This window comes from Malurus melanocephalus, unplaced genomic scaffold, assembly GCF_030028575.1.
Source record: "Malurus melanocephalus ecotype Western Australia unplaced genomic scaffold, MMel_1.1 scaffold_184, whole genome shotgun sequence".
Lineage (NCBI taxonomy): Eukaryota > Metazoa > Chordata > Aves > Passeriformes > Maluridae > Malurus > Malurus melanocephalus.
Genome location: NW_026623416.1, coordinates 353,635 through 378,594, shown reverse-complemented (window position 1 = coordinate 378,594; position 24,960 = coordinate 353,635). Strand labels below are relative to the sequence as shown.

Below are 24,960 nucleotides of genomic sequence, written 5' to 3'. Positions count from 1 at the left end.
CACAAACCAGACTAGCTAGCACACTGGCCTGAAGACTGCTCAAGGGAAGATACCATTTCAACTCAAATGTTGATGTTTAGAGAAAGGATGGGTGGGTTTAGCTACTTCAAGGTAATGTGAGGGGTTTTTTTTATTGTATGTCCAACTTAAGTATCTGTTATTTTATGAGTCTCTAACTTCATAGAAGAATTGAGTTACATGGACACCAGAAAGATACTAACACTTTTTCCATTAATGTTAATCCTATTACGCAGTAAGATGGGCTGCCTGCTATTTTGGACTCGCTAGGAGTGCAGAGCAAATTCTAAGTGCCTTTCTAAGTAATCCTCTCTGTGCTAATAATGTGATTGATATGTTCTGGGCTGTTTTGTTTATGAGACACATGTACTATCAGAAATACAAAAGACTGTCAGAGGGAGTGGTAAAATTACCTTRGAATTACAGTCCTTCAAAATTCTAATAGTAAATGTGACTCCTCATTGCTTCAGAAATGGTTTGGGCGTGATAAAGCTTTATGTGAACATTTTAAGTGCATATAAAAGACAGAATCTAAATGAGGGGGAAAGGGTGCAGCTCCATCTTTTTTTTTTTTGGCTTAGGGTGTCCAGGACATGATAGGGCATGTCCTGCTGTTTTTATACTGATARATGCGAACCTGAAACTTAAGTCTTCAAAATTCAGGGGAGGGTGGGGTGAGGGGAAGAGGAATGCTTCTAGAGATAAGCAGAAGACGTATTTCCAGTGCAACAATTAAAGCTGTTGAATGTGATAAATTTAATGTAACCCCAAAAGTTATCACAGTCCAAGTGCAGACACTGATCAGTGAGCAGCCAATAATTAAAGGAGTTGTCACATCCCTCCTTGGCCAGAGGAGCTGATGGCACTCCTGTTAGAAGGAGCTTGCTAGTGCAGGGAGTAAATGTGAAGCAGACCCAGGCAGCCACTGCCTCTCCCCCCTCACCCTCCCACTTCTCCCTCTGCATGGCTCAGCACTGCTTCCAGGTACTGGCAGCAGCGCCAAGCTCTACTGCAGCTGCCAAACGAAGGGGCAGGGATGAGCTTGGGGGCTAGAAATGAGAAACAAGTCAAATCTTAATCCAACTGTGATGCACGGGATGTTGGCTGCTTCCTGGAAGACAGGGATAAAGCATGTCTGCTTTGTAGCTGAGGGGTGTCCGCATTTTCAGCTACAGCTCTCTCCAGGCAAAGGAGATGGTTTTCTTGTGCCTGGAGGGCTGAGTAGCCATGAATAGCAATGACTTTTTTTTTTTCTTCCTACTGCCCAACAGATTGCCGCCACAGCTTTTAAGTGCCGACACTGAGTTTCATCAGCAGGGCAGTTATCACCTGGAGATGCAATATCACAGTCACTCCACATGAGCCCCAYCTTAAATCACTCTGAAAGCTGAAGCTGGGGCAGGATATGGCAGCTCCGTGCTAAGCTGGGTATTTTTCTGCATGCATATGACAGCATAGCATGCTTCTGGTTTCAGGGTGGAGTTTGAAATGTGGCTTCTGACCAGTAAGGACTTTGTACCTGTTGTCACTGATCTGCTAAATAAATACTCARCAGAGAGGGCTTTTGGTTTAGTAGGGGTAAGCTCAAAGTCGGTGTCTGCCCTCAACTTTGCACCTCTCACACCTCTTGCATACGAACCAGCAGAGCTCAAATCTATTACCCCAAAAGCAGGGCTCAAAATTCTTGTACTCCTGARATGTGGAGTGGGGTACGGAGGAAAGCAAGTCAGGGAGGTTCATCCTGATGGCAGGAGCAATGCTCCTGCGTCATTCTTTTAATTGAAATGCTTGGCACTGTTTTAGCATATACATTTAGTTGATTTGGTAGCAAAAAGGACTCCACTTAAAATATGTGCCTGAACACTCCAGAAAGGCACCTCTTTCCATCTGTCCTATACAAGACAATAAGTAAATGATCCAAACAAATTCAGGTCCTGCCATTCCAGGCAGCGGAAGAAGCAGAAATCAAAAGTTGACTCTGCACTAAAATTACTTTTTGTTTTTGGTTTTTTGGGTTTTTTTTGTTGGTTGTTTTTTTTTTTTTTGTACTGCAATTGCAAAAAAAAAAAACCTTCCCTATTGTCATCTAATAGGTTTGAAAGCTATTTTACACATGCAGCAACTGAGCCAATTGTTTCATTTTATCCATCTGTGAATGCTTTTTAAAAAATATTGTCTGATAGGACAATACTATGGTGACATAATTCAGAAAGTTCTCATCACAGACAAGTGCTTTTTGTTGYTTAGTTTGCAATGGAGTCATTGTAGATACAATTAGATGTGTTTGTCCTTTTAAAATAGACAAAATACATAGCCTTTAGCTACTAGCAGAGATTCCTAGCTATTCAGGTAGCTCACATAGCGCTCACAGCTAGTTAAGGAAATAAAGGTGATTGAAGTGAGAAACTGATGGAAAAAGCCCAGCTGAAGGACCCCTTCAGGAGGAAGAAGATGCTGGGTGTTTTCAGGAACTCTTGTGAAGGACCTTTGATTGAGAGGGTCTCCTGTTTAGTAAGCACCAGTATGAAAACAATAATGACTTACAGAAAAGGCCAAATACAGAGGTAACATCTTCTCTAAACTTTTATTGTGGTGTAAAAACAATTCCAGGTACATTTCCTGTAAAGCAAAATCAAASTTTTCATAGATATCATTTGAAAAAGGCATTTATCGATTCAGATCTAATCACTTACAGTGTTCACTAGTTATATAAGCTCATAATGGATTTATCAGTATAATGTTTTTTTTTTCCTAAAAAAGAAACAGGTAAGTTTTTAGGGAAGCAGAGAAACAATGTCTGAACTTTTCACCTWATACTTCATCATAGCAAAACAAGCATCAAAATGCATGGGGGTATGGGATGATCCTGAGAAAGTAGGTTTTAGTTCTGAAACAGTGAGCTGCAAGTGCCCTGGGAGTTTAAGCACGTKACTTTCCATTATCAGAAAGCTTTTGCAGTGGTGCATTTTTCTCTGTGTGTGGGAGCTCCACACCTGTAATAATCTGAAAGGAAGCATGATCTCCTCCCTAACGTAGCAGACAAATGCATCAGGCTGTGTGGTGCCCGAAGGATTAGCATCCTGCTATTCATTTGGGCCTTTTTGGAGTGACAGGTAGACTCTGCTTTGGCTCTAGTGCTTTGGCAGACATGCTCTAGATATTACTCACCATACAGCATTGTCAGGATGTCAGATTAGAGCACACCCAACCTGCAGATAAAGCCATATTTCTTTGCTGCCTGTAACTCCTTCCGGTATCTCACTTTTTGTCCTAAGATAAAATAAAAATAAAAGCATAATTGCTACCTTTTTTTCTAATTATTAAAACTGTGYTTACAAGGCACTGTGAGTCCCTTTCCTTCATGGTATCTGTTTTATTGTCTGATCAACAATACATGAACTTTCTAACTCTAGGGGTTTACAAAAGATGGATTTCCCTGTTAGTTTTCACATATGACAAAATTCCTTTTGCTGGTGCCAGTATTAAATGACAAGCGGGTGTAGTTTGTTACAATAACAGGGTATTCAGAGCCTCAGGCACAAAACTGACATGCKAACACCCAGCTTGTGCCAATACCAAAGGATCAAGATGATAAAAACAAAGTTTCTATCTGAAAATGGTGTTTTAGGAAGGGAAATCTTTTTGCAAGAGTTATTTTGGAGGTTTTGACTATTACTTTTGCAGCTATGCTGGTGAAATTATGGATTTCACAGGTGAACTGTTAAATGAGTGGAAAACTGGATGGGCTGTCAGGTTCAAGGATAGAGGTCCATCAGTCAAAGAGTAGCTGGCAGATAGTTATATGCGCCATTTATCAGGGGTTAATCTCAGGCCAATACTTTTAAAATCTTTATCAACAGCCTAGAAAATGGGATGTAGGGAATTAGGGATTGTCCCACACTGGGGGAGCAGCTGGAGGGGAACACAGCCCTTCAGAGAGGCCTCAATAGGCTGCAGAAATGGGGTGCCATGAACCTCCTGGAGCACAGCCTGAGCAAAGGTTGTGTCGTGCCCCTGGCTGGGAGGAGCCTARCAGTGGTGCAGAATGAGGCCCTTGGTCTGCACAGAAGGGCTGCAATCCTGGTGGACAGCAAGGAATGTCAGCCGTGACCTTGGTGGCTGACCAGGGACTGGGTGGTCCTTGAAAATCAGTGGAGGGAAGTGTCCCTCCACTGCTCAATGGCACTGATCATGTAGCATCCCAAATTGAGTGCAATCCCTGAGAATTTCTGAGAATACAGAGATGAAACCATCACACAAGCAGGGACAGTCCTTGTATGGGATCCCTTGGTGGGATGTCCATCGTTGGAAATAACCTGATCTCGCTTTCTGGTCAGCCATGCTTGGAGCAGATTGTTGGARTAGGGACCTCTGAAGATGCCTTCCAAATTGAATTTAGTTGAATTCCTTTAGKTGCATTTCACAGGACTCTTCTAGCAGGCCTAAAGTTGAGATGGAAAATTTGTTTTGATTGAATGCAGTTTCTTGTACCATGCCCAGAAGGCCTATGCTGAGATTAGGTGGTGTCTTACACCGTRTTCCCTGACAACAAGAGGATGGCAACAAGAGCCCAGAACAGGCTTCTGTCTTGCCTCTTTCTGATACCTCATGAAACCCAAACCAAGGAGAGATTGTGCTGAAGGAAGCAGAATGCTGAGGCAAAACTATCCGCCTGTATCAACACATGTATGCTAGGGACTGCATGAGACCTGCCCAAAGAACAGTTTACAATCACCAACCAAGAGGGGCTGCAAGAGACTCAATGAAAAAATTGATACCTCTTGTCCCTCATCCACCCTGCCATCCCAAGTGATTCTGAACAGATTGCTTGGGAATAGAACTCTCCGTGCCCATGAACACGCATTTGAGAGTGTGTAGGGGAAAATCTATGAATGACTACGAGTGAGTAAAACCYCCTGCTTAGAATTAATGTGGCTTTCTTGGTCCATAAAAGCTGAGGAAGACCATCAGGCTGCGGAGGTACTGAGAAGACCTACTCCCAAGAAATCACAAAGCATCAGTAAACATGAACTAGGGATTCCTTTTGTGTGCATCTGAAGATTGTGATAATAGAGATCAACAGGAGGGCAATAATGCAAAACTTGATTTGTAGCACTTCTCTAACCTGACATGAAACAAACCTGAAACACACATTGATAGTAGACCTGACCTTTCCTCCCCTTCTACCGGGAACAAATGGAACATTGTCTATTTCAGTTGTTCTCCTGTGTAGCTACATAAAGTTGTAGAAAATGGTTTATCAGGGCAATATCTGAAAGGAGTGAATGGAAAGCACACATGCCCATTTGAAAGACACTGTTGCAGACTGAGTAATCCTGTTGGGCTGCTGATTTATATTTAGCTCCTCAATTAAGAACGAGTCCTACACTTGGTACTGACATGAGAGTGAGCCCCAGGGTCACGTAAATAATCCTCAGGATTACTCAGAAATTATTTTTTAAGGCATGATTAACACATGACTGGGAGCTGCAGGCTGTACACTCAGAATCATGGAAACATTCAGGTGGGGAGGCACATCTGAAGGTCTTTGTTCCCATCCCCCTTTTCAAGCTCAACTGCCTTCAAAGCAAGGTCAGCTTGGTCAGGGCCTTGACCGGCTAAATTTTGAACATGTCCAGCAGTGGTCATCCCACCATCTCTTTTAGCCCTGTCCCAGGGCTTYACCACTGTTGTTTTACTACTTATGGGCAAACAGAATTTCCATGCTGCAATRTGTCCCTTATGACAAGGATCAAAACAAGAATTTTTACAACAAGATTTCCCTTGGGTTACCTTCCCTTCTGAAAGGTTGGTAACTGTCTGTCAGTGGACATCTGCAATTAGATCTTTCCTGAGATATCCTTTCTCCATGCTAACAAAGCCTGATTCCCTCCATCTCTCKTCTCCCTGCATCAGATGCACCATCTCTGTGGCATGCTACTTTTCTGTTGCACGTCCTGCTCTATCATTTATTAGTTTGGCTTCTTTTCTCTCTTTTTTTTTTTCCCTCTATTTTCTTTTTACTAACAAAATACTCTTGCGTACATTTCTTTAATAAGCATTTACCACTGGAGTCATGATGCTCTGGCTCCAAGTACTGATCAGCTGCACAGAAATCTGCTTTGCTCAGGCACATGACTGCTTGCAGTATTGCCATTTGCTTTCCAGTATAGGTATGAGCTTCAGACAGTAACTGTTGAGCAATGCTGCAAAATCTGTTGAGCAATGCTGCAAAATCTGCTGAGCAATGCCGCAACATCTGTGGGCCAGATCTATCCCAAGGGCTACTCCAGCCAGCTAATAGCACAAAAATCATATCAGGTATGAATTCACATTATCATTTGAACACAAGTATACACAGGCTCTCTCTGYGATGCTCTGAATTGCGTTAATACAACTTTATGTCTGAGGAATGAAATACACTGAGTTGCTGAGAGAGGAAAATATTTGTATCAGTTTTTTTAAATTTTACTGAAACTTCTGACTTTGAATGCAGCACATTCACTGCTCACAAATTCACTAGCTGGGGTATGGGTAAATTTAGCCTGTTGCACTGATTTCAGGTCTCTCACTCAATATTTTAAATCTTCTCATCACACTGCAGTCACATCCTCCCACCCAGCACACTGCCAAATTATTTACTCCTGCTGAACACAGCATCTTTCAGCCTGTTATGCTCAGGGGATGGTGACCAGACCTCTGTGAGACACCATGGGGTTGTGCTTTCTGTGAAGCTCTGACAGGACCAGTCCAGGCTGCAGGGGAAATGGTTTGCCCTTCACGGCCACCTCTGCAACTTCCAGCTTAGCCTGATGGCCTCTCAGAGACATGCAGCTTAAGTTCAAGACCTAAAATACCTGCTCCCACAGGCAGGGCAGCCCACWGTTTGACCTTGGGTTAAAAAGTAGTTTTTTGCAGATGTCAGCTCTACTTCATGTGAAAGAACAACCCTGAAGCAAGGTGTAAGGAGTAAGGTCAAGTACACATTAAAAATATACATCTACAAGCATTTCTGATATGTCTCTGTGGTGCTGAGGAGCATGCAGGGTTGCTGGTTAACCTGGAATTTACAGGAATCATACAGAAGTCAGTGTCAGAAACCCGGGGCTAGCCTGGCTGAACCCCCAGGAATGCTCCAGAATTCATTCCTCAGCTCTACTTGTTWAGGCAAACCAGACAAAAAGTACCTGATTTAGTCTGAAGAGGGAAGCTGGAGTACAAGGTAAACATGTATGGGCAGCACTCCTGAGCAGCTTGACTTTCAAGTTTTCTGAGAGCAGTCATGCCCACAGAGTCAGTAATGAGAAGGAATTTGTTTGCTGAAAGATCTCTGAGGCTCTGTGCCTCTTTTCAAGGTGGGGGCATTCAGACAATTGATGAACAAAGCATTTTCTGTCTGGRACAGTAAATATTTAACTGGAAAGTTTAGAAAAATCCATGTTTTTGAGCTTTCAAGACCTTTTCAAAGAAACTATCTTTYCCGCAGTCACAAAACAAAAACCACAGAAAAGAAGATGGTGTGTAGGAAACAAGGAAGTCAGAAAAGCTGTGTCTCTCTGTAGTGYGTTGTAGTCCTGCATCCCTTTCTCTGCAGCATGTGCAAGAAAACTGCAGCAACTGCCTCTGATGTCCACAACGCTCTGCAGAGCATCTCTGCATCCCTATTCGATTTTATTCCAGCACCTCCAAAATCGCTTTTTTCACATTAGATCTAATCACTGCATGTTCAGTGCTTTTCTTTCCTTGGACAGTCAAGCAACACAAAATGTGGCCTGAATAAAAAAGTGATGGGAAAGGCAAGATTTTTACATGAAAACGTCTTCTCAGGTTTTTCCACTGATTTGGCTGGCAGCTTTTGGACACGAATCTGGCATCAGCAAGTACCTGGAACTTTTTTACATTCAATCTTTAGTACCCTGGTACTTAGGCTGCCAGAATGCATCAGGAATTTGTTGGCTSTTTATTATAGCATCTTGGCTTGGAGAACCATGGCCTTAAGAGGCCTGATCCATGTGGGAGTGGGGGTCTCCAATGATTTCAGCAGAAATTAGTTGTTCTCAAGCTTTGAAACCAGCTAAGTCCTCCCATTCACAAACTAGGTTATGTTTTGTGGCTCATCCTGGAAAAGTAGCTGCAGTTTGAACAGTTGTTCCGTGGCTCAAAGCTSTGTCTCACATTGCATCCTACTGTGTCACAGACACAAGCTGTGTGTGATTAGGGCCACAGCACATTCTGCAGTCAAGCACATTGGAAAGGAGAATTCCCCACGGAATTCTCTGTGTGTTACTCCACTCCAGTCGACTCAAGGGCCTTCAMCTCTCTAGCAGGATGCATCTGATGTCGCCGGCGAAATGCCTGCCCAGCYAGCTATGACAAGGAGGCTTGAATCCACACTTAACCACTCAACAGCTCAGCAAGTGGAGACTGGAAAGARGATCTGCTGGAGACCGAGTGCTCTTAGCATGGTAATGCAGCCTGCTGCCCTGACAGAATGCGTCTCTTCAGAGCTAAGCACCAGCAAGAGGGGTTTGAGAAGSACAGAAATAAAGGACCCAAGAGATCCACTGGGAGCTTAAGTGGGCTTTCTCTTGGGATTACCATTTCTCTGCAGCACATTTCCGTTGATCTTGATGGTGGAGTGTTGGCTGGGTCTCTGGGCTGTTTCTTCAGGGTGGTTCATGTTCTTGTTGAAAGKGGTCAGAAGCAATTTCCTTGCTCTTGGGTGACCCATGACTGGAGAGGCATTTGGGAGATAACTACACAAGGAATAGCTGGCAAAAAAAAATTATGTCTGAGAGGGCATGCGCAGCTTAATAAACTGTAAGGGGAAGAAGAGGAGGGTGCTGGGCTTGTGAAACCATCTACAGGAGAAGGTCAAGAGTGTRTCAAGCTGCTGTCATTCACCCCACTGTCCCACAGGGTTACACTGGAGAGAGGGACACCGACTATTCTCAGGGTCTGCAGGGAAAAGACAAGAAGCAATAGACACATGTTGCAACAGGAAAAATTCTGTTTGGACATGTGAAAGAAACCCTCTTTTTATGAGGATAGTGCAGGACTGGGACACGCACCAGAGAGGTGGTGAGATYTCTGTCTTTGGAGGTTGTGCAGACAGACAGGGTAAGACCCTGGGCAACGTGACCCAGCTTTCTTGATCACTGCTTTGATCGGGTAGTTGAGCTTAAGACCATCAGATGTAAACCCTTCTGCAAGTCTTCAAGAACCTCTGCAGTGATCCTTCTGAGGCATCTCCCAATCCCACGAGTGGCAACAAAATGTTGCACAGGTGCCTACAGGAAGATAGAACCTGGACCTTGGGGAGATGTAGGGATGTGGGTGTGCACATGCCTCCTGCTGGGAAGGAAGTGCCTCACAATCCTCCTCTGCTGTCCTTCCCGCCACCCCCCTGATGACTGTTAGAAAAGCCTCAGCAAGCAAAGYTAAACCTTTCACCACAGGTTGCTTTGTGGTCATATGTAAAAAAATTATGTCACACGTGCTAGTGGCGTTAGAGCTGTGTGTAGCAAAGTCTGTCACATCACTGATCCTTGGAGGAGCAGCCGTGACACAGCCAAAATAGTGTTAGATGTCAGCTGCTCGTGATTTTTCCATGCTCTGCAGCAGGTAAGAAGAGGCATGAGGAACACAGAAACAGGCACTCTGCAGAGCAGGAAAGGCAGCAGTGAGCTGCTGAGCGGGGCTCAGCTGGAAGTTTCCATTGACTTGGAAATGATCCACTGAGCTTGCAGCAGGATGCTGCATGCTAGGCTGCATAGGGAATGAAAATCAGGAAACCTAGGCAGGTTTTGTCTCTGCTGCACAGAGCACAGATAGAAGCTGTTGTCCAGGCTAACTGGCTGAATATGAAACCTTGTGGTAGGTGTGTGCTTGTGCTCCACCACTATTTAATAAGGCCTTAAGCCCACAGASTACTTCAGAACAGAGATGCCTCCTCCTGGGCTTATATGGTATGAGAGGCACTAGCAGAGGGGCCCGGCTTTCCCTGCCTCCTCAATAGGGAACTGGGTGCAATCCATTTTCCTGCAAGAGAAACCCAGATGGGAAAAAGATAAGGCTTTAGCARCAGATTGGCCAGCAATGGCATCGCCATGCACCTCGGGAAGGGTGGGGGTAAACAGGCAAGTGACAGATGAAGCATGGCTGAGATGACATAGGTAGGCTCTGGAGGCTTATGGAGATGGTCTGGAGGTAATGAGGGCTGTCACTGGCAGCATATTTCTCAATTTCGTCTTTTATGCCTATGAGTCACCAGCAAGCTGGAGGAACAGCTCAGGCAGGAATCCCCCCACGCAGAATTGTGTTTGAGCCATCCTTGTGAAACTGCAGAGCACAGCACCACTGGGGTGTTATCTGGCAGTACCTAGCTGCAGCTAGTTCAGTCCACTGGGAAGTGTCTTTCCTTGAGTATGTAAGACTGAAATCGAGCTTCAGTGGAAGACTTTTTTTTTTTTTTTAAATTGATGTTTAAACATCTGTCTTTCAATTATAAATGGTTTTTAACAAATCCTGCACAAAATTTCTCAGCTATTTTTAACACCCTCCCACCTGAAGTTTATCACCTTTTAACAAAGGATTTGCCATTTTTGAGAGGAACTCCCCTCTTAATGAAGTGACGGATTGCTCCTCTTCTCCCTGAGCCTTTCCTAGACCTCTCGGAATGTCTGTTCCACCTCTTTTCTTGGGAGAGAAGCCAGGCAAAGCTGCAGGATGTTAGACTGAAACGTATTCTAATCTCAGCCACATGAGACAGACACCGGAGGGAAGGAGTTTGAGGATAATTTTGTGGTTTTCTGGGGACAGCAGACCTAAGTGATACAATAACACTGGAAGAGAATGGGCATCTGAAGACCTTGCCAGGGAGGCTCACCACATGCTCTTCTGCAGCAGTCTGTCCTGGTAGATAGCACCCAGGCATCCAGTGCCTTGCTTGGGTGTGTGCTGGAAGCACCCAGCTAGCATTTCTTGTTTGCAACAACACTGACAAAAATCAGATTTTAGGACCGTTGATGTTATGCTGGCTTCAGTCTCAGGGAAATTAAAGTCAAAAGTCTTTAGGGTGCCATGGCCCAGAGGAGACAAAGGAAGTGGACAACAGAGAGGACATAATGAGTAACAAGTTCTCTCCTAAAGTGTAGTAACTCCAAGCTCTCCTCACCTGTTTTCCCATCGTCCTCGGGGTTGTTATATCCCAGGCTGCTGCTCTGGCTGGTCATTGCAGATTTGCTGCCAGTTTCTCTTAGTCGGCTCTCGGCACAGCGGCACACACAGAATAATCCTCCTTGCTACAAAGTCTGTRTCAAACAGATTGTTTCACTTATTTTCTTTTTAAATTTAAGGAATTCGCACCCAAGGCAAATTTAGAGTGATGACCCATCTACGAGCACCTCAGTACATTAGCTGTCTTTCACTTTTGCCTGGCATCACAAGCACAAGCTGCCTTCCGCTCCCCAGGATTTTCCCCTCACAACCAAAACGCACCAGAAATGATAACAAGCTAAACACACGGTATGTGTCTGAGGCCTGCCCACAAGTTCCTTTCTCTTCTCTCCAGCAAATGCCATCTGAGCTTTTGGGCCTCTCTCCTTCTAGAGCCCAGAGAGCCTTTGCCAACCATCCTTATGTAAATGGAAAATTTATGCACACACCCCCATGCATGTGCAGTCATCCCTTCTGCTTGCTGACATACTCTATGTTAGACATCTCAGTTTTTCCAGTCAAGGTCTCTGTTTCCAAATGCAAACTTTTCTGGACAAATTTTGAGGGCTCTTGTATCTATCTGTTAAATCCAGGGCTAACAAAGTGAAGCTTGACACCGTCTTGTGCCATTCTCCTAAGTGCTGTAAGTCCACTGATTTAAGGAACTGCCTCCCAAATGGAACTCCCATTACTGTTCTCCCTTAGGATGGTAGCATAGGGACTGTGTCCATGCTCTGCAACTTAATCTCCTTTCAAACAAAATTGTGCCTTAGCACAAAAGAAACAGGAAGCTTTAATTAAATCTCACTACCCCGCTTTCCATCTCATCACCTGACATCGTTGTCAGAGTGGGCTAACTCTGTTAAGAAGTTATCTATTTGATATCTCTTCCACCATGATGCACGACATTTTACTCACATAAACTGAGCCAAGCAACTGCTACCAGAGCTTATTCCCACAGCATACTCCTCAGAGGGGCATGGGCTCCCCATCTGTTGAAAAGCAGCTGCAGGAACCAGAGATTTCATAGAGCACTGAAGGTGGCCAGGAGATCCCATATGAAGATCTACAACAAAAACCCCAGGGACATATGAACTGCCTCAGAGGTGCTGGAACGTGTTGACTGTGTAAGAGCCTGGGCTGGAGGGAGCAGCACTAAGCTTTATCTGCCTTCCGCTTGGCTTCCATATGAAATCTGCAGCAGCCATGCAGAAATCAGGGAGGTGTGACTAACACAAACTTACACCCATGTGTGATCATAGTTTCTCATCAGTCCTGCCCAAACTTCAGCTAAAGGCACAGTGTAAATAGGAGGATGATAATTATAGCAGCCAAATGGCTTTGACAGTCCACTTAATCTCATTTTAGGTGCCTAATTAGTATCCCTTGAAGATCTGTGATCTACTTGTCACATGGATTAAAAGGCAAGCAACTGATAAAAAATAACTCTGTGGAAAGTTCTTTTTCTGACTATTTCTGACACAGATCCAGCAGACATCTGTTCTTGGTGCACTGCTCCAAAGTAAAGTAGCCAAAGATCTAGGTAGGAGATGCTGCTTCTTGTGAATTTTACAGCTGATGGAAGCACAAGTGGACTGGTACCTACGCAAACACACCGTATTGTGCCACACTTCCCACACACGGAGGATGCACCACTGTCAGCAATTTTTGGAGAATGGGGACTCACTGAAATGCATAAGAATGATTCAGTGGAACCACTGCTGCCCACAGGCCAGCCATGGGAGTGGGTGTTCCTCTCTGTGCAGCTCTAAATTGGGAGAGAATCATGGATGGGCTCTCCAGTACAGACAGACCAACCCATTTGTAATAACAGTACAATGGTGGTGGGATTATGAACAGAAACTGTGTCCCTCCACTCTGAGAAGAAATTGGCAATTAAAGAGTTTTTAAAGAATGATTTTTACAACACCCTACCTGAGAGGTGGTGTATCCAGCTCACCCTGCTTCTCCTGAGCTCTCTTCTCCCCGCGAAGAGAACACTTGAACACTTATCCACAGCATGCAAATACCTGGCGAGGGCAAGTTTCTTACTGTGTATGGCAGCAGGTGAGCCAGAGTATTTATTCCACTTCACCTCGACCAAAAGGAAATCTTCCTCTTTCCTCCTGTGAGAGGGTTGGAGTTAGTTTCACTACTTAAAAAAAAAAAAAAAAAAAAAAAAAAAAAAAAAAAAAGAAAAAAAAAAAAAGGGAAAAAAGGAAAATAAATAATAAAAATAAAAAAGAAGAAAACAATTTAGGGTCAGTTTCAAATGGAAAGCTCCTCATGAAACAAGAAAGCAAAGGAATTCCTTTGGAAAATGTCAAAATGTGTTGTTTCTGCTTTCAGGAACTTTTACTCCCCTCTTTTCAATTAAGGCCATTTGTCAGTTTGGATCAAATTCAAAAAGTAATTTAGTTTGCCACCAAAGCACACCTTTACAATCCGAAGCGTGCATCTGGAAACTCCAGCTGTTGACCCTGCTTGTCTGGCATCACAACGCTCCTGTGTGCAGTGAGGGGGGTTGTTTATGAGCATCACTCTATGCAAAAATGAATGGACAAGTTCCGACTGTGGTCCAGGATTACCTTTACCAAACCCATCTGCTTCAGCTAGAGCAGATCTTTCAGAAAAAGGCTGCATAATTAAATTACTGATGAACTAGTAACAAGATCCAAAGTCTGAGTGTTTGCTGACAGACTTCTGTTTCAAAAACGTAAGAAATCCTTAAGTAAATAGTGCAGAGCTGTCATCAGAGTCGAAGATGTGCAGCTTTGAAAGTTAGGAGGAGTTGTTTTGTTTGTGTGCAAAGGCTGTAACAAGTCCCTTAAGCATCAAGTGCCAGAGCCAAATCTGAAGGTGAAGGTCCCACCAACACTGGCTCTGGTCTTTGACATGGTGAATTCCCTCCAAATATGCCAGGCTACAGATCCCCCACTTGATCTCACAGGACAGGACTGTGAATATGCTGGAAGCATGCACGCAACTGTCCAGAGGTTCCTGGGCAGGGTTTGCATCCAGCTGGGTCCCAGGGCTGTCTCTGACACCCTTTTTTTCTGTGGTGGCTGGTGTCCAAGACTCACACTCACTGTAGACACATGAAGTTAAAACCCCTGTCTCCAGGATCCTTTATGAAGTCTGTCGAGCTGAGGGCATGGATACCAATAGCTGGTCATTCCCTACATGCAGCCTTTCCCTTGTGGTCAGAGAAMTGGAAAGATGCTCTGCTCCAGTGAACACAGTTTACCAGCAGTACCAGACTCATTACTAGGATCTAATCCATCCCCAGAAAAAAAAAGTAAATCCATTTTTCTTTGATGGCAGAATYACAGGCATGTTATGAACAGCCTCCAGTGAGTGTTGCTGAAATTAAAAAAGAAGGTAAGTGGAAAGGACATGACAATCAGTAGCTTTTTGAAATAAAACAGAGAGAAGGAATAGCCCTGTTTCCCTGCTAAAGCCTTGTTTCACTTTTAATTTGGTATATCCAGATCCTGATGACATTCGGGATTAATTATTTATACAACTCTTAAGAGGCTGAGCTGTGAGATGAGACACCTCTGTCCAGGTTACACAGATTAGAAAGGTGGAACAAGCACTGGGCACAAGCAGCTGGAAACACAGGAGCAAGATAGCTTTGCTCATATGGTAAGTCTAAATAATYGTCTGCTGGTTTTCACAGGTACTTCAGAAAGGAAAGCTTTAAAGACAAAATTTAGGAGAAATTTAAGGAGAAGATTGAGGAGCAGAGTGATAATCCGTGAATAAATCATTGAGAAAGGGAAATTGTGTTTTGCCAGTGGAATGGATGGAGATATCAAAAATGTTTGTWTCTTCCTACCAAATGTAACTCCTACCAGGAAACCTTATTTCAGGTTAATGCAGTCAGACATTTTAGAGTCTGTACAGGAAAACTATGTTCACAGTTGTGGGCATGTCTGTGGGAAGATCCTGCAAGGTTGGCTGGTTGCTTTTAAGGGGTAGGACTTTAATTTTATACCTTGTGAAAATCACGAATCTGATTGAAGCCAAAATTCACAGATGGGAGGGAGAAAGACAGCAGTCTGCTCTTGAGGGAGGATTATTCTGTCACACAGGACACAATAGAGACCTCTTCTTTTACCACTTTAACAAGTTTTGCTTCATGCTGGCATTCCTGCTTCAGAAAGGCACTGTCATGGGAAACGGATTCTGCCTGGAGACCAGACATTGTTCAGGATATCCCTTCCACCTCYGCGTGCTATTCAGCATTAACGCAGCCGTAAGCAAAGCTCTGAGACTATTGAAATTTCTTTCTTCATCTCCCCCTTTCTCTTTGACAAATGTGTGACAAGGATGCAATTGTTTGAAAGCCCAGTGATGGAGAAAACAGAGAGCGAAGCCTTCAGACGTGCCTCAGTGATTTAGAAGCCTTCCCCCAAGACTTGTGAAAAAGGTCACGGGAGGTCTTCCATAGGGTTCAGCTTCCCAGCAGGACTCTAGATGCCAATGTAAAGGCACTTAAATTCCTTTAACAGCTGACCCCTTTGTGGATGTTCCCACCTAGGATTATCCTGGCTCTAGGGCTGAAGAATAGCCCTTAGCCAACTAATGGATCACAGGCCCTTCCCTTTGAATATCTGCAGTTTGTGTTGGGTAATCGCCCATCCAGCCAGCAGGAAGTTGTTTCTTCATTAAAATGACAAAAGCTTTTGAAAGAGGAAGATAAGAGTTCTTCTGATGAATCACAGCAGGGCTGGTTTGGGAAATATTGTTTCATGCTACCCAGAAGTTACTCAGCAGCTTGCTGGTAATGTAGCCTGAGCACAGTGGAGAAGCTCAGGCATTGATCTGTGYGTACATTCCCCTGACAAAGCCCAGCCCAGCCCCAAACCAGGCCTTTTCCCCTGCAGCTGCTGGGCACATGCTGCCTGAGGTGCTCTTGGTGTGAGCAGACTTGTGGACCCAGCTTCCACAGGGTGATGGAGAAGCCTGGAAACACGTCCACAGGGGAAACTTGCACTCTGTCACAYGGACACCAGCCCCCTCCCCGGGTACTCCTGCTCTGCCTCCTAAACAAAGAGCATRCTCCTTCCTAAACACAGCACTCCTAAAGCTTTGCACTCCTAAATTCTGTGCACTGGGCCCTCCRTGCCAGCCCCTTCTGTGCCCGCGGGCAGCCCTGGGCATTCCCACCTTCCCCCGCTTTACAGAGCAATTCTTGCTCCTCCAGGCTACACCTTGCCCTCTTAGTGGGAGGGCATGAGGAGGTGGTGTCAGACCCCTTTCCATTAAGGCTAAGCTATTTAAAGATCAGTGGGCCAGAAAGAGAGACCAAGGGTCAGCATCACTGCTCAGAGCAGTATTTACATATTTCATGCTCTGGCGGTTTCATTCACAGAACTCCAGAAGTCCTTGGAGCAGGAGAGGCACAATGGACCTCTCCTGGCCTGCCAGGAGACCCCCTCTGAGCTCTGTGCTATTTGGACTATGACTGGAGGTGCTGCCAGAAAGARCCAGGAGCTCTTCCAGCACACAGCACAGCCCAGAGTGGGGTGGTCTGGCTCCTCTGCAGTGGACTTTAGCTCTGCCTGTCTGAGCAGCAGACATATCCCAAATCCTTTACAAATCTTTAAACCAAACCTCCTATTCTGACTCAGAATAAAATCAGAAAGAAAGGTCTGCCTTTCTGCTGCCTCTCTCCTTAAGTGACCTCTCCTCAAAGCCCTCTAGGCTTCCAAAACAAACAAACAAAAAAAAAAAATCAAAGAAATGGAATACGATGAAAACATTAAAAAATGGAGAAGAACCTCAGGCACCATTCAAGAAAGTACTGTGTCTTTCTCCGGCACGGTGCCATCTATGCTCAATGCCTAGAAGGCTGGGAAAGGTTCTGGGAGAACAGTCCTCTGCACRGGAACATTTTAAGGGCCTGAGTGGTAATGAGTCAGTGCTGAGGTTTGGATTCAGATGTTTCCTACCTAGTAGGTGCCCAATGTGCCAGACCTTCTTGCGGTAGGACAAGGGAAACCATTGTCCCTGGTTCAGAGAAAAGACAGGAGCTGAGTAGAAGGAATATGTGCTCAGGATAATGTCAGGAAYTGGCTGAGGGTCTGGAGTGAGAACTTACTGGTTTCAGGCACTTTGGGATGTAAAATGTGGGAGATGGAAAACTGTTCGTCCCAATCCCAYAGCCATTGCTGCTTTTTTGGTTTGCAAGGGAGGGAAGGGAGGGCAAAAAGAGAAAGTGATGCCACAGTTTTRCTGCAGAACCATTTCTTAATGGTAAAGGAATGAGGGCAGAGCAAAAGAACCATGATCTGCCCTCTAAGATCTGTCTGAGGCCTTTGGGGACCATCCTGTTCAATTGCCTCAGCCTCTCTGTGGCTGTGCCCCCAACCTTATCAGGCTTTGTCCTGATGAGGACACATCAGTGTGAGTCAAACTCTGCTTCCCTTTGTTGGCATTGCTTGGCGTGGGGCCACGGATATAAGGGGGCAGCTCAGTCCAGCTGTTCCCTGTCACCAGCAGGTCCCAGGGCCACCTGTGATAGCTGGCACTCCAAATTCATAGAATCACAGAAGGGGTCACACTGGAAGAGATCACAGTGGCTCGTATGGTCCAACCTCCYTGCTCAAGCAGGGCCATCCCGGAGAGCATGGCCATGTGCAGCTGCTGTTGTATTTATAGGAAGGGAGAACCACACACTCTTCCTTCCATCTATCCATACAGAAATGGCACTCCCTGAGTCTGCTGTGGCTTTTCTGTGGTGCCCTCAGAGCTTCCTTCCTTTCCCTTCCTACTTCCTTCTGCAGGCTCACATGCCCCCAGGTCTTTGTATTGCAAAAGGACTGGAGGTGGGCTCGCACAAATCATGAGCTGAATGTGCAGCTTTCCATCTCACAGGGTCTCCAGACCACTAGCTGGGACTGCCTTGGTATTTTGCTGCCCAGGCAAGAGCTGGGTAGCTGAGAGATCTCATCTGACTGCATCAAGTGGGAGTACAAGGAACCTCTGAGCTTTAGGGTCCCAGCACATTTAACACTGGACTGGCCCCCGAGTCTCTGCATCATGCAGCAGGACAAACTATCTGCTGAGTTACCCCCAGACAAAGCTGGGTCCTGCCAGGAACATGCTGAACTGCCCAAAAGGGGAGAGGATCTCCAGTGGGGTCTGGCAGCCCCTCCAGACAGGGAGAAAGAAAAACCCCCAAAGCGGCAATTGCCAGAAAAGATTGCCTTGTAGCTGCATGAGACCAAATGCCTTCACCTCATGCACACACACAGCTCTTGCCCCTACAAGGAGGTTGAGCAATACCCTGGCAGGAATTTGATCAGGAGTTCAGTTTCAGTTACCAAATACAGGTTGCATCGGGCCAGCGTGTGGGTGCAAACCCTCTTTACGCTCCGTTTGTCCTCGTTCTGGCGCTGACCCCGCTGTGAGCTCATCGGAAAACAGCTTTGTGCACAGCGGCCGCACGAGATACGCTTCCCTCCACACCCAGCCACGGCCCTGGAGGCTCAGGCAGTGCCGAAACATCCCTCACTCTCTGGAGGGGTGAGGCAGCACCATCTGACTGCCATGCCAGCCGTGTGACACCTGGTGCTAGAGGAAGGCTTGGGACCATATAGCCAGCTATGCTCAGTCTCTGGAGCTAGCACTGTGAGGAGGGGCTGAACTCCGTGTTGGAACCAGTTTGGATGTGCATTGTATGTGGACCAAGTTTTACTCTGGACTTGCCAGCTGGCTTTAAAACAGCAACACAAACTAACTTGGCTTTCCTGGACACAGTGACACCCTCTTTGCCCAAGGAGTGTCATAGAAAAGGACAGACAGCGGCACACACCTCTTGATGCCACACTGAGAAGGGCACTAGTGGCTCCAGAGCTAGGTCAGCATCTGCACTGACCCCTGTGCCAAGCAGCTGGGTATCAGAAGGAGGGGAGAGAACCCTGAAGCCCCAGAGTGTTGAAGTGAAAGCCCATTTCCCCATAAGCACTGTAGTGGCTCACTCTGTAGTGGCAGAGAGCCTTRGTGCCACACCAACTGGCAAAATGTACCATGAGTCGAGTCCAAGGCTGCCAACAGTGCCCTCACTCTTGGGGGAAGCTGCTTCCACTCCAGCATGCAAGGCCACTGCTCTGCTCCGGCTCCTCTGGAGTCAGAATGCCAGAAAGCATCCCCCACCATCCCCAGCCTCACACTCAGGGGCTATGGTGCTGTGGGGGCTGCCACAACCCACCCTGTTTTTCAGGCTGTAGCAGACCCAGGGTTTCAGGTTGCACCGGGAGGACATTCCTCCGGCACCACATTCCTTGCAGGGCTAATCCTCGGGAGAATGCGCCGGCATGCACAGCAGCCCCAGGCAGCACCAGCATGGCCAGAGGCGCAGCTGAGCCCCTGGCCTTGCCTGGCCCTGGCCCCAGCTTGTGGCTCCAGCAAGCCTTGTTGTGTTTGCAGCTGCCAGAGACCTTTGAGCAGCTCAGATATGCCCACAGCAAAGTCCAAAGTGCAGAAGGACACAAACTGTCGCTGCCACAGCCCTGCCACAGGGACTCCAGCATTTCACTGCCTGCCAGGCATGAGCACCAAGTGGTCTAGCAGGTCTGAGCTGGTCTATCCATAAAGGTCAGCTGGTTTTCTCCCTTCCTGGATAGTACTGAAAGCCTGCTACGCTTCTACCAATGTTCTGGGCATTTCAGAAATATCTGCATTTAAAACTTAGTCTTTATCCTCATCTAAGCATAACTTTCCTGCAAGTGTCATATCTCTTCTAACAAGAGGCTGGGATGGAAAAGTGTCCTCTGTGACTCCCTGATGCTTTAGCCGTTACATCTTTAACTTACAATGTGCAATGTTTTAAATAATAATGGGAAAATTACCTTCTTTAATCCACACTCTGGAGGTGAATTCTCTTGAGCTACTGGTCTGCAATCTGTCAAATGTGTCTGCAAAGATATCAGGTGAAGAAAGCAAGCTAAAGTAGTTTAAAGACTTGTGAAAGGATGCAGGGGAAAATTATGTCTACTACATTTCCAAGAAATCCAGCCATCCTATCCCAGGCCCAGATATTTAGGTTGGGGTTGCGCTTTCACCACAACCACTCCACTGTCCTTGCTAGAGAAACCTGGTTGAAAATGACCTTAAACCTTTGTCAAAATTCCAGTGCTTCTCTGTTTGGACTTGGCCAGCATAAACCCAGCTAAAAAACGCAGAAAATATTTCAAAGTCAAACTTTAAAGGGACAGCCATTGCTTTATTTGTGTTTAATTAAAAATAATAATGAAATAATAGTAATTGTTTTCCAGACCCATGGTAATTAGCAATCCACCCTACAGCTCCCATGGGAAAGAGCCTCAGTTTCTGGAACTAGTGTGCTTGAATATTGACTTGTTCTACACAAAGGTTTTGAGTACAGCAATTTGTTGGGAGGGGGTTTCCAACTTTGGCTTTGTAGCACTTAAACTGTCATGCTCCAAACCACACTGTTTTACTACTGCCTCCATTTCCCTTTGTTTTACCTCAGCTTCTCATCTTGCTCTGCAAATCCCATGCCAGAATGAGTCATTCCTGCAGGATTAGCTCTGATTTTTCAACTCCTCTCTCAGTGTTGCCCGGACTAGTTCTGAGGAGAAAAAAATGGACACGCCCCATTCAGGATGTGTAAGAAGTGACTGAAAGAAATTACCTCCATTGCTCAGCTATTTGCTCTGAACCAGCAAGAACCACCCCATCTTCCCAACACAGCTGAGCCCTCGGCATGGCTCGGGGTTGCTGACAGCAGTTTCAGCCAAGGGGGTGCACCAGTGCCCCCCTCTCTTGGGTTATTCCCTCACTTACTGGAAGCAGATCTTAGCTCACCCCTGCCCTCAGACCTTTTCTTATGTTTGTCTAACTAAACACTYCTTACAGGAAGAAATAGTATTTAAAAAAAATCATTTTCACGTGTAATTTCGCACCTCTCCCTTGGTCTGTTTTTTGAAGTAATAAAGGCACGGTTGTGGTTTAACCCCAGCCAGCRACTGAGTGCCCCACAGCTGCTCACTCGCTCCCCCCGGTGGGATAGGGGGGAGACTTGGAAGAGCACAAACAAGAAAACTGAGGTGGAGATTCTTTAATAGGTAAAGCAAAAACCACACACACAAACAAATCAAAACRAGGAATTCRTTCACCGCTTCCCACGGGCAGGCAGGTGTTCAGCCATCTCCAGGAGAGCAGGGTCCCCTCAGGCCTCCCCCTTGTGATTTGGGCAAACAAACGCCATCAATCCGACCCTCCCCCACACATCCTCCTTCCTCCCCCAGCTTTTTGCTGAGCTGACACCATATGCTGTGCGGTATCTCCTGGGTCAGTAGGGATCAGATAACCAGGCCATGTCCCTTCCCAACTCTGTGCACCCCTAGCCCCCTCTATGGTCCTGTGRGTGAGAAACAGCAAAGGCTTTGGCTCTGCAACCCTGCTCAGCAGCAACAAAAGCATTCCTGTGTTACCAACACTTATTTCAGTACACATCCAAAACACAGCCCCGTACTAGCCGCCGTCGAAAAAAWCTAACTCGATCCCAGCCAAAACCAGGCAGCTCTTACACAGCAAATATTGCATTATCTCACAGCAGGGAAAAGGGGTGGGAATCTCAAACGTCTCAAAATGATGCCACTCTGCTTCCCTTTCCAGGTCCAAAACATGAAGTGATCCTGGAAGTGATTGCTAAATCACTTGGAAGATCTGTTTTCTGATAATGGTCCGGCATGGTCGGCAAATCTGCGATTTGCATATGAATGCCCAGACTGCATAAGCAAAACTATCAGAGGCAGCTGGAAGARGGAAAATCTGAGCACCTGGCATTTTGGTAAGTGCTTTTGCCTGTGTTCTCAGGTCACTTTCCTGCATCGTTCACAGGACTTGAGCCGATTTGACAGAAACTGCTAGAAATCATGTTTCTACCACAGGAACAGAGAGAACTCCAGAAATGACAAGGTTTATGGTCCAGCAAAAACTTAAAACCTGGTTATATCCCAAGTTATATCAGCTTGCTCAGGGCCCCGATCAGTCAAGTTTTAAAAAGCCCGACAGACAGAGATCCTATCATCTMTTTGGGACCCCTGTCCCATGGTACAGGCTTCACAAAAGAAATAGGAGCTGGTAAAAAGAACATGTAAGACCAGACTGTCCAAAATCAAAAAGTGATTTCTAAAATTTTTGCTGTCCCCGGAAATACATGTAAGTGCACTGTGTCTTACTATTAGTAGCACAAAACTTAAAAACACTTATTTCTCTCCAGATCACCAGGACCTACACACTTTTGGTCAGAGGCAGTGCCTCAGGCAAACGCTGGGCAGATGCTTATCTAGTGTAAATCCCCTCTGATCTGTTAACTGCAGCAGGATGCCAGCTATTCACGGCCTTTTCAGTCTTGTAAAAAAAACAAAAAAAAAACCCTTGGAATTTGAGAAATAACCCATTTTCTCATCTGGGGAGAGACATTTTTGCTACAGGCTCAAGCAAAACTCCAGCAGATTTCGGAAGGTACTTGTAAATAGGGCATTACTTGGTAATTACCATGGTGATTGCTAAAGGGTCAGAGAGAGGCAATGAGAACAAAGGGGCCTAGGGAAAAAAAAACAGGGGCTCTTTGTAAAAGAATTCGGATTTTGTCTGCCTGTGCCAATAAGCTCAAACTATCCCCACTTTACACTTTGTTTTTTAAATAAAGACTATTTACATCCCTCGGGCATGGAATTACAGCAGGATAGCTGGGTCCTACCGATCCCCCATCAGCATCAAGCCGACAGCTGAATGCATTCGTGGCAGCAGCACTCACAACTCACCCCACTGCCAGGCGCGGTTTAACATCCAGCTGTGCCCTGCACGCTGCTCAGGCACATGCACGCACAGAAAACCGCACTTTTGGAGCCTTTTTAAGTGCAGTTTTTCATTCCTCGATCAGTGCTTGACACACTCCCCAGCCAGGGCATCCCCCTGGCTGTGCCCAAGGCCAGGAAGGAGCCCAGAGAGGCTCAGCTTTAACTGGGAGCTACTTTCAAGCTGGGGGTTTTGCCTCCAGCCTTAAGGCCACACCGTGGCTGTGCCTGTGGAATCCCTTCCTGCAATCCCTGATGCAGGCTCTGACCCGATGTCTTGCTCCCTAGCTCTGCCTCTGACTGGCCTTGTCACTGAGGCCTTCCCCAGAAAACCTCGAAGAGTCAGAAACTTGGCAACACAAAAGGGCTGGGTGCCTCCCTACTGAAACAGCTTATTTTTGTTAATCGAGTCACGCGAAGCGTGCTAAAAGCTGCAGTTTCCAGGGAAGTAAGGGCTACAACTGCTTTGTTTAATAATGCTCAGTAATACAGTTTAAACGGTGGTTTTCCTTGGTTTAAAGAAAAAAAATAAGGATGGAAATAACCTTTTTGTGGGCTGTGTAGACCAGTCCTAGAAAGCTGTAACATTCCTTTTCATGGTTTTTTTTTTGCATCTACGAAAGTGATGCAGGGAGCCTTTGATTCCAGACCAAGACCCAGAGGAGAAGAGACTTAGGTGAACTTTTTCTGTCTACCCATACAGGATTCTCCACAAAACAAACCTCCCAACTAGTGTCCCAGCAAAGGCTCTTCCTATTCTTCCAGCTCCATCCCCAGCCCTTCCTCTCCACATTCCCTGCTTTTCCACAGCACTTCTCCTTCTCTTTCCCCTCCTTCCTGTGTTTCCAATCTTACCCCACTGCTCCCATCTACTGGCTCCCCCAACACCTTGGCTCTCCTCTGTCTCCCTCCTTGGCTGATTACTGGCTGTGACCACAGGGAAAGTGCTCTGCAAGGACCACAGTGCAGAGCACGTCTCAGGACAGGAAATTGGTTAGTAAATTATAGCACAACTCCACTGCAATTTGTTAGAGACTTTTAATACTTGTATTTGATGGAAACAACAAGAACACTGCCAACAAAGAGCAGCAAGATATTTCTCTCACCTGCATCGGGAAATTAACTTTTTAACTCTACACTCTGGCCAAAATGAGCAGTCCCCTCTCCATCCCATGCTTAATCATGCGTTAGAAAAAGCCAGTGTCCAGGACAATGTGGTTGTGTCTGCAACAAAGAAAAAAGAAAACAAAAAAATACTTCTTTCCACACAGCTTATTGAAGCAAAGCAGGATATTTGCAAATATATTTTGTTCACAATATAGCAGTTAATTAAATAATTACACTTAAACAACCAGCTTCCAAAACAAGCAATAAATAATTGCCTCTAAATTGGTGTATCCTATCATTTTCTATCAAGCATCAGGTTTCGCTAATAGCTGCAAAGAGGCTTGAATTACTACTCTGGCAAATACAAATTGGTCTTAAAAGATTTTGTCATCAGGTGACACTTCCTGTCTACAAGCCTCAGGGTCTTTCTGACCCTGTGGGCCCTTTGTAGGAGCTTCTGTCAGATGCCAGTGATTTCTGTTGTGAGCCAGCAGGGCAGACAGGTCCCAGCAGGGCACCTGGGAAATAYTGAGCAGGAGATGTTCACCCTGCCAGAGATTAAACCTCTCAAAACTGCTGAATGACTGCCCAAATAGGGCATTTGGTAGGCAAAACAGAACAAACTTACTTCCATGCCAACAGTGTCTGACGGCTATTCAAAGATACCCACCTGGAAGATTTTCATGAGGTGCTGAAATTTACAGGCTTCAAGGGAGTAAGAGCCATGCAAACTTTGTAACACCTGCACACCAAAAAAAAAAAAAAAAAAAAAAAAAAA

At 45.7% G+C, this 24,960-nt stretch overlaps 1 long non-coding RNA gene across 3 annotated transcripts; it reads right to left on the bottom strand.

Annotated features, from left to right (window-relative positions):
* Window positions 1-2,583: 2,583 nt before the first annotated feature.
* LOC130577605 (uncharacterized) lies at window positions 2,584-24,918 on the bottom strand. Of its 3 annotated transcripts, XR_008965787.1 has the most exons (8): window positions 24,853-24,918; window positions 24,182-24,299; window positions 20,736-20,839; window positions 20,097-20,162; window positions 12,154-13,390; window positions 11,195-11,330; window positions 3,187-8,789; window positions 2,584-2,637 (listed from the first exon to the last, which is right to left on the bottom strand). It is a non-coding gene; the product is annotated as an uncharacterized LOC130577605 (long non-coding RNA). The 3 variants fall into 3 exon arrangements; XR_008965785.1 differs by having other exon boundaries at window positions 2,584-8,789; XR_008965786.1 differs by having other exon boundaries at window positions 2,584-8,789; window positions 13,171-13,390.
* Window positions 24,919-24,960: the final 42 nt, after the last annotated feature.